General features: G+C 38.4%; 1 long non-coding RNA gene across 1 annotated transcript; it reads right to left on the reverse strand.

The window, feature by feature from the left end:
• Positions 1-1,760: 1,760 nt before the first annotated feature.
• LOC138884213 (uncharacterized) lies at positions 1,761-4,664 on the reverse strand. Its single transcript, XR_011404396.1, has 2 exons — positions 4,008-4,664; positions 1,761-2,028 (listed from the first exon to the last, which is right to left on the reverse strand). It is a non-coding gene; the product is annotated as an uncharacterized lncRNA (long non-coding RNA).
• Positions 4,665-8,508: the final 3,844 nt, after the last annotated feature.

The following is an 8,508-nucleotide window of genomic DNA, read 5'->3' on the forward strand; positions in this document are numbered from 1 at the left end:
CTTAGCATAGCCTGGGTTCGCAATTGTGAACCCTTATCGCAATTGCGATACCTGTAACCTGTAAGTTCATAACTTAGACGCATTTTCAATCTTTTTTCACATCTTCTCAAAACATAAACTCTCTAGAGCGATTTTTCAAAGGCAACTTCTCTTCCTAATCGATTGTAAGTCGTTTCTAACTAGTTTTTCTTCAATCCATAACATCTTTTCACATGATTTCAACTCAAAATCAATGATTTTCATGGGGGAAATTGGGTGTTTTGGGTAGAACCTAGAGTTTTCAAAAATTGGGGATTTGAACTTAGATTTGAGGTCCGATTTCAAAAAAAGTTATATATTTGGGTTTGTGGGGGAATGGGTAATCGGGTTTTGGTTCGAACCTCGGGTTTTGACCATGTGAGCCCGGGGGTGATTTTTGACTTTTTGGGTAAAACTTTGTAAAACTTATTTTCATACATTAGAAATGATTCATTTAGCATTTATTGATGTAATTAAGTAACTTGTGACTAGATACAAGCGAATTGGTGGTGGAATCAAGGGGTAAAGCGATAGTTGAGACTTGAATTGTGTTCGTGGCATCGAGGTAAGTGTTTGGTCTAACCTTAGCTTGAGGGATTAGGAGTCGTGTCTTATTTGCTACGTGTTAATTGTGGAGTACGACATATAGGCATGGTGACGAGTATCTATATGTCGGTGTCAAGCATGCCCGTGAGTTTTGTATTGTAATTGTTATGACTCCATTGTGATTTATTGCGCTTCACAAGTTATTATCATTATTGTTCCCTTACCGGAATGTTATTATCATTATTGTTCCCTTGTCGGGATATTATTATCATTATTGTTCCCTTGCCGGGATGTTATTGTCATATTATTGTTCCCTTGCCAGGATGTTTGTTTGATATTATTGATCCCTTGCCCGGGCCCTTTTTTTTGATTGGTGTTGACAAAAGAAATGGGGGCGGGTTGCACACCTGCAACGGTAATATGTGAAATGGGAGCGGGTTGCACACCTGTAATAGTATTATATGTGTGCCTATTTCTTCTATTTCCTTATTTTTGCTGGTAATTGATTTATGACATTCCTTATATTTCTCTATTGTCGTTCTGTTGTTACCTGTTACTCCCCGCAGCATGTTTCCCTCGCCCAATTTTAATTGTAATTATCAGTTTCTATTTTCGCTGTATATGATTTAACTGCACATGTTTATTTGGTAGTCTGGTCCTAGCCTCGTCACTACTTCGCCGAGGTTAGGCTAGGCACTTACCAGCACATGGGGTCAGTTATGCTGATACTACACTCTGTACTCTTTTGTGTAGATCCCAGTGTTGTAGACTTCGGACCACAATGAGATTGTTGTTTCTTGTTCATTAGGAGACCCGAGGTAGTCCTGCAGGCGTCCGCAAGCCTTGGTGTCTCCTTCTATCTACTATTCCCGTTTCTTTTATGTATTTCCAGAGATATTGTTGTATTTATTTCTTTCAGACCTTTATTTGTAGTACTCCTAGACAGTCTATGAAGTTGTGACACCAGTCTTGGGTAGATTTGTTATGGATTGGTATTAGCACTATTATTAAAACTTTGCAATGCAGCCTTCCGCTTATTCAATTTTGTTGTTATCTAATTGTTGGCGCTAAACTGTTATCGAATTAAAAATGAAAACACGGTAGATAGTTCAGTTGGTTGATTTGCCTAGCTTTCACTAGTATGCGTCATCACGACTTCCGAGGGTAGAAAATCCGAATCGTGACATATTCAATAAAAGTTATTTTTAAACTATTTATTAATCAATAATCTCATGATGAAAATTTAAAAAAATAGTGCGGAATAAATACACAAGCCCGGCATCGGGGTGTCACTAGTCATGAGCATCTACTACAACTGTCTAACAATATCAAGACCAATATGGTCGGGAAAACCACAAGAATACATAAGGAAGAATAAGGAGGGAGAAAAGCAGGGCTGCGATCGCCAGACAGCAACCTTGTTAACTCCGATGAACCTGCCACCGAGCTCAGAAATACCTAAATCTGCATACAAAGTGCATGGAGTAATGAGTACGCCAACTCAATAAGTAATAAAAGTAAATAAAGTCTGGGCAGTAAGAAATCACGTAAACCACATCATGGCACCACAGAGGATACCACATGTTTCCAAAACAGGATACAAATCAAATCATCTCGTTCGACTCTCGTTTCGGGAAAAATCCTTTAAAATGCCTTTCTAATAGTTTTCAATAGAAGTTCAGTGAAATTTATAGTGAAAGTGGTGAAAATCATAATCGGCCCCTCAGCTAAAACATAATTCGTATACAGCCCTTCGGGCAAACAGAAATTTATAACCATTTCGTAACTTAAAAATTTCACTGGAAGTATACAGCCAAATCAGTGACTAAATCCAAATACCTGGTAAAAACTTTAGTTTAAGGAAAGTCGTTTAAAAATATTTGTTTAACATTTTAATAGAGGCTCGGTCGAAATATGAGTGAAATCAGTAATTAGATCAACATATTCAATAGAAACCTACTTTAAGGAGTAGTGAAACCAGTAAGTTCATAAACATGCCCATTAGGCAAAGCATCACTCGTATACATGTATATATAGCCCATCGTGCAAGCCTCTCAGTCACTCATGACTCAACTCGTATCAATCAACGCTGACACTCAGCACTCACGCTCAATAGGTGTCATACCTCCTTTTTACCACCCCGAAAAGGGTATAAGGGAATTTTTTCCAATTTAAGTGACAATCAAAACGGAATTATTTATATTAAATTCAGAGTCGCCACTTGGGATAATTTTGGTATCCCAAGTCACAGATTTAAAATTCCGAATCAAGGAAGTTGATTCTTATTTATGGTCTGTGAACACAGAAATCCGAGTAAGGAATTCTATTAACCCGGAAAAAGGTGTTAGGCATTCCCGAGTTTCGTGGTTCTAGCACGGTCACTTTGATCATACCTGACTTATTAAAATTGTTTACCTACTCATTTTAGAACCTATGTGCTTTCACCCCTCTTAACCGCTTTTAATTGCTTGATTATTCATAATTATGGAATTATCTTAAAACGAGTCACGCGTACGTGTACTCATTTCGTTTGGCGCGTCAAGAATCATGTCACGCGTACGTGTACACAATTAATCACGCTTTATTAATTAAGATTGTTTTACCTAAGTTTGCGCGAACGCATTCCTTGGTTTTAATTTTAAAAATCGTAATTATGTCACGCGAACATGTACATAATCACTATAATTTAATGAATTAAGAGCGTGCCTAAAACATAATATTGTGTTCATGATTCTTCCTAATGTTTGAGATTACGGCGAGGCCATGACTTACGGAAATTAATGTAAAAAAATGGGTCAATTTTTGGAACAGTGACGGACTAATATCTAAGTGCTCTTGCTTGGGATTTTGTTAGTACTCAAAAATAATCCAAAGACACTAAGTGTCACTTTCTTAGCAGCACGGCCAAACAAAGTAGTAAATCAAATACATAAAAGAAAAAATTGTGCCAAGAATTAGCAAGAAACATAAAACTAGAACATATACTGCAATAAAATAAAATATTTCAACAGCTTGTTTGATCCCAAATATCTAATAAGTGAAAGATCTGGATGAGAATAACTGAAACAAAAGAAATTAAAATGTCAAATAACCAATCGAAAAGAATGAAGCAAACGAAAGGGATATTATAGCTAAATCCTATTATTTTGTATCAATAAAAGACGTAGACCCTAAACATGCCTAGTAAACCATGTATTGACTTATATGACCCAATTTAATTAACTTTAAAGTCCACGTTTGGCACAACACTATAAAATTATAAGCACAATAATGGAGGATAATGCATTAAAATCACTGATAACACTCAAACAACAAAATCTCATTCAAATTAGCACATGTTCTAAACATAAGAACAACTAATCAAAACCAATAAATATTCAACTAAAGAAAACAAACCAAAACCAAGATATTGTTGAATCATCATATATAAAAAGAAGGTGCACCTTCAGTAATGAATGTTTTACAGGAAATCAGGTGATAATCTCCATTTTTGTTCTTTTGTTTTTTGAATCTCTTTTCCCTCACTGTCACGTCCAATCCCTCTCCCTCTCTGTTCTGTTTTTTTCTTTGCCCTTTTGTGTGCGCGTCTGTTAAGAGATGGAGAAAGATTTATTGAAGTGAGAGTGACAGAGGAGTTCTTGGAGATGGTGGGGTGGCTGGTTCGATTTTCTGAAGGAGGTGGGGTGAGGCTCTTCACTGGAGAAGACGATGGAACAAGGAGGATTGAGCTGGACGTCTATCGAGTTCTGAACGGCGGGGGGTTCTGGCTGCTGAAGGTTAGAGATTAAGGCTGGTTCGTTGTTCTCTCTTCGGGTGGGTGGCTAATTTCCGGCGAGCCTTGGTGGTGGCTGGAGTGGTCGAAGGAGGTGGGGGTTCGACGGAGATTTGGTGGGGTTGCGGCTGTTCTCTTTGTGTGTGTTAGCTGCTCTAAGTCTTTTTTTTGGTCTCAGCAGAAGAAGATGGTAAAAGGCTGGGGGTTCTTTTTTACTAGGGTCCTGCGGCTGGTTTGTTCTTAGGAAAAAGAAGGAGAGGGCTCCTAGGGTTTCTAGGTTAGGTCTTGTGTAGAAGATACATTAGGTCTCCTCTCAAAATTAGAAAACGACTGTTTGGTTGAAGGGTCCTAGTGATAAAAGGAATACGGGGCTATTTTGTATTAGAGAGGAAGATGGGGGTTGCTCATGGGTGTCAGCGGCGGGTCCTCTAGAGTCTAGGTTAGAATCCTTTTTTGAGATCTTGTTTTTTGTGTATATGTTAATTCTTAGGAAGATGAAAGGTACCCCCTTGCAAAAAACGGCTCCTCCTCTAAGTCTAAGGGTCTAGGTTTTTGTATAGTTTTATTAGGGTTTAAGGGTATTTGGCTTGGGTTGTTATGGGCTAGGTCCAAAAATTAAGCCTAAAAATTGGTTGTTCGAACCCAAATTTTTCTTTCTTCGTGAACAAGACTAAAATACTACCTTATTTACTAATTAATCTTACTTAAATCAAATAATTATTAAAATAAGACTAATCGTTGAAACAAACCTATTTTTTTAGTATTTTCAAATATCATATTAAAATAAAAATAAAGTACAATTTTGTATTTTCTTAGTTTTACGAAAGGTATATAAACTAATAGCAACTAAAAAGAAGAAATATTTTTGTAATTTTTATTTTTTGATTAAATAAAGTAAAAGAGTCAAAACTAATTGAAATATCAATATTAGGCCTAAACTAAATATTTTACGCTAAAATGGGTGAATTCTCAGGGAGGGTTAAAAATCACATGTCTACAATAGGTACCATATAATAACAGCTACGACGTGCAGCCCAACCATATATATAGTCGACTGCACACACTGGAGGTGTGCAGACTCCAGAGGGTCTCCTACAGCCCAAGCGCTATATCGCTGCGGTGTGCAGCCCGATCCAACATACCGCTACGGCGTGCAGCCCGATCCATATATCGCTGCGGTGTGCAGCCCTATCCACACACACACACATACATACATACACACACATACATATATATACATATATATATCCACACACACACACATACATACATACACACACATACATATATATACATATATATATATATATATATATATATATATATATATATATATATATTGCTGCGACGTGCAGCCCGATCCATAAATATATAATTCTCACAACCAGGCCATCGACCTCTCTTAGTCATTAACCTCACACTTAGACCCTCGGTCTATCTTAGTCATCAATTTCACAATCAAGCCTTCGGCCTCTCTCACCCATCAACCTCACAAGTCACTCGGACTATCAGTAAAACAGGGCGTTCAGCTCAAATATCATTTATAGTACCAAAATTTAGTAAATAAGGCTGAGTTAGGAAATTACAAAAACGCAGCATGACTGAGTACAATTATTAAGTCAAAATAGTGAGGAAAAGTAGTAAAAGTCCCGTAAGGGTCTAAAACAGTTGGCACGAGGCCCAAACATAGCATTTAGCCTAGAACATGATGATAACAAGCATTTTTCAATCAAATGCGCAGTTAAACAGTCATACGGGACGGACTAAGTCACAATCTCCAACGGTGCACGACCCCACACTCGTTATCTAGCGTGTGCGTCACCTCAAAATAGCACAATGATGTGAAATCCGAGGCTTCAAACCCTCAGGATAGCATTTACAATCATTACTTACCTCTATCCGGTCCAAACTCTAGCCGGCGATGCCTTTGCCTCTCGAATCAGTCTCCATTTGCTCCGAATCTAACCAAAATCTGTTCCACATAATTAATACATGCTAAAGGAACAACGCCTAAGCGAAAATAATCGAATTAACTCAAAAATCCTGAAATCGGCCAAACCCGGTCCCCGGGACCACGTCTTGGAATCTGATAAAAATCACATCAGTAGATTCCTCATACTCCCACGAATCTATACATACCAAGAACATCAAAATTGGACCTCAAATGGCCCCTCAAATCCCCAATTCAACTCTCCAATTTTTCCTCAAATTTTCATTTCAAATTCTCAAATTAAATGATAAAAATTAAGACAAAATCATGGTATTTAACCTAATTTGGGTGAAGAAAACTTACCCCAGTCAATCCTTTGAAAATTCCTTCCAAAATCGTCTTCTCCCGAGCTCCACAACTCCAAAAATGCAAAAATGGCCGAAATCCTCAAAATAGAGTACTTTATAAAGCTGCATAGGCTGGACGCGATGAAGAAAAATATCGGCTCCCAAAATTCTCTACGCGTTCGTGACACAAGCCACGCGAATGCGATACCTACTGGGGACATAACTTAGCGAACGCGACATCCAAAGCGCGAACGCGAAGAACACAACAACAATACATCGCGAACGCGACACCAAAAGCACGAACGCGAAGAACAGAATTCACCGTTTCAGAGAACACCCTTCGCGAACGCGAGTCCCTGACCGTGAACGCGAAGAACAAATCGTCTGCAACAACACCAGCAAAATCTGCCAAATCCAAAGTCCAAAAATTGATCCTTTTACCACCTGAAACTCACCGAGGGCCTCGGGACCTCAATCAAACATGCCAACATGTCCCATATCATCATTCAAACTTGTTCTAACCTTCGTAACGCTCAAAACAACATCAAAACACCAAATCATCATCTAATTCAAGCCTAAGAATTCCAAAAACTTCCAAATTTTGCTTTTAATCAAAAAGTCTATCAAACCTCATCTGAATGACCTGAAATTTTGCACAGACGTCACAAATGACACAACAGACCTACTCAAACTTCCGGAATTTCATTCCGACCCGTATATCAAAATCTCACCTATCAATCGGAAAACGCCAAAATTCTAATTTCGCCAAGTCAAGCCTAAACATTCCACGAACCTCCAAAATACATTTCGATCATCATGCTCCTAAGTCCAAAATCACCTAACGGAGCTAACCAAATCATAAAAATTTCAATCCGAGATCATATACTAACAAGTCAAAACTTGGTCAAACCTTTCAAATTTTAAGTTTCAAACTGAGAACTGTTCTTCAAAATTCATTCCGATTACCCTCAAAACCAAAACCGACAATTTACATAAGTCATAATATATCAAACTAGGCTAGTCATGCCCGAGAATTGGCGAGCGAAGTGCAAAAGCTCAAAACGACCGGTCGGGTCGTTACATCCTCCCCCATTTAAACATACGTTCGTCCTCAAACGTGCCCAGAGTTGTTCCGAAACCCATCAAATCGCTATGTAACTTTACTCCGCAGATACCCGGGGGTGATCCCACATCACCCTATTTCATATAGGTCCGATAACACAAAGTAACTGAAATTTCACAATCCAACCCAGCCCATAAACCTTAGAACCAAGTTTACAATTCCAAAATAATTTTTAAGATTAGAATCCCCCATCTATATTCTGAATAAGTCCGGACAAGCTGTAACAAACCATACTTGCAACCTCAAATGCAATTACATGATATACCACATAACTCAAACACTCGTAGCGATTACCTCTAATCGTAGCAGTTGCTCAAAAGAACCGAATATCGCTAATAAACCTCTTATCAAATAAAGCCTCATTCCAACACTTCCGTATACTGCCAATGACGAATGAAACACGCAGAAAGTCATAACCATTCCTCAGATCAACCATTCATGAAGCTCCCCTCCTTTGGCAAGGACCATAGCAAATTTCTGAGCCGAACGTCAATATTATCCTTCCAACACATTGAAACCGAATCCGTTTGTATTCATTATAGATCCCAACGATCTCATCTAATCCAACACAACTATACTGGTGACATGACACATCAATACCATCTAAAACCATAACTCGTGCAATCCGCGCACCAATAAGCAACAACCTGAACATACTCAAATCATGGGAATGACTAAAATGAGAGAGCTACCGCAAGCTCGACAGTATCACAACAACACAATGCTGAGAACCCAACACACGTGGTAGAAACATAACACACAAATCCAACCC

The sequence above is a fragment of the Nicotiana sylvestris genome, chromosome 12 (genome assembly GCF_000393655.2).
Source record: "Nicotiana sylvestris chromosome 12, ASM39365v2, whole genome shotgun sequence".
Taxonomy (NCBI): domain Eukaryota; kingdom Viridiplantae; phylum Streptophyta; class Magnoliopsida; order Solanales; family Solanaceae; genus Nicotiana; species Nicotiana sylvestris.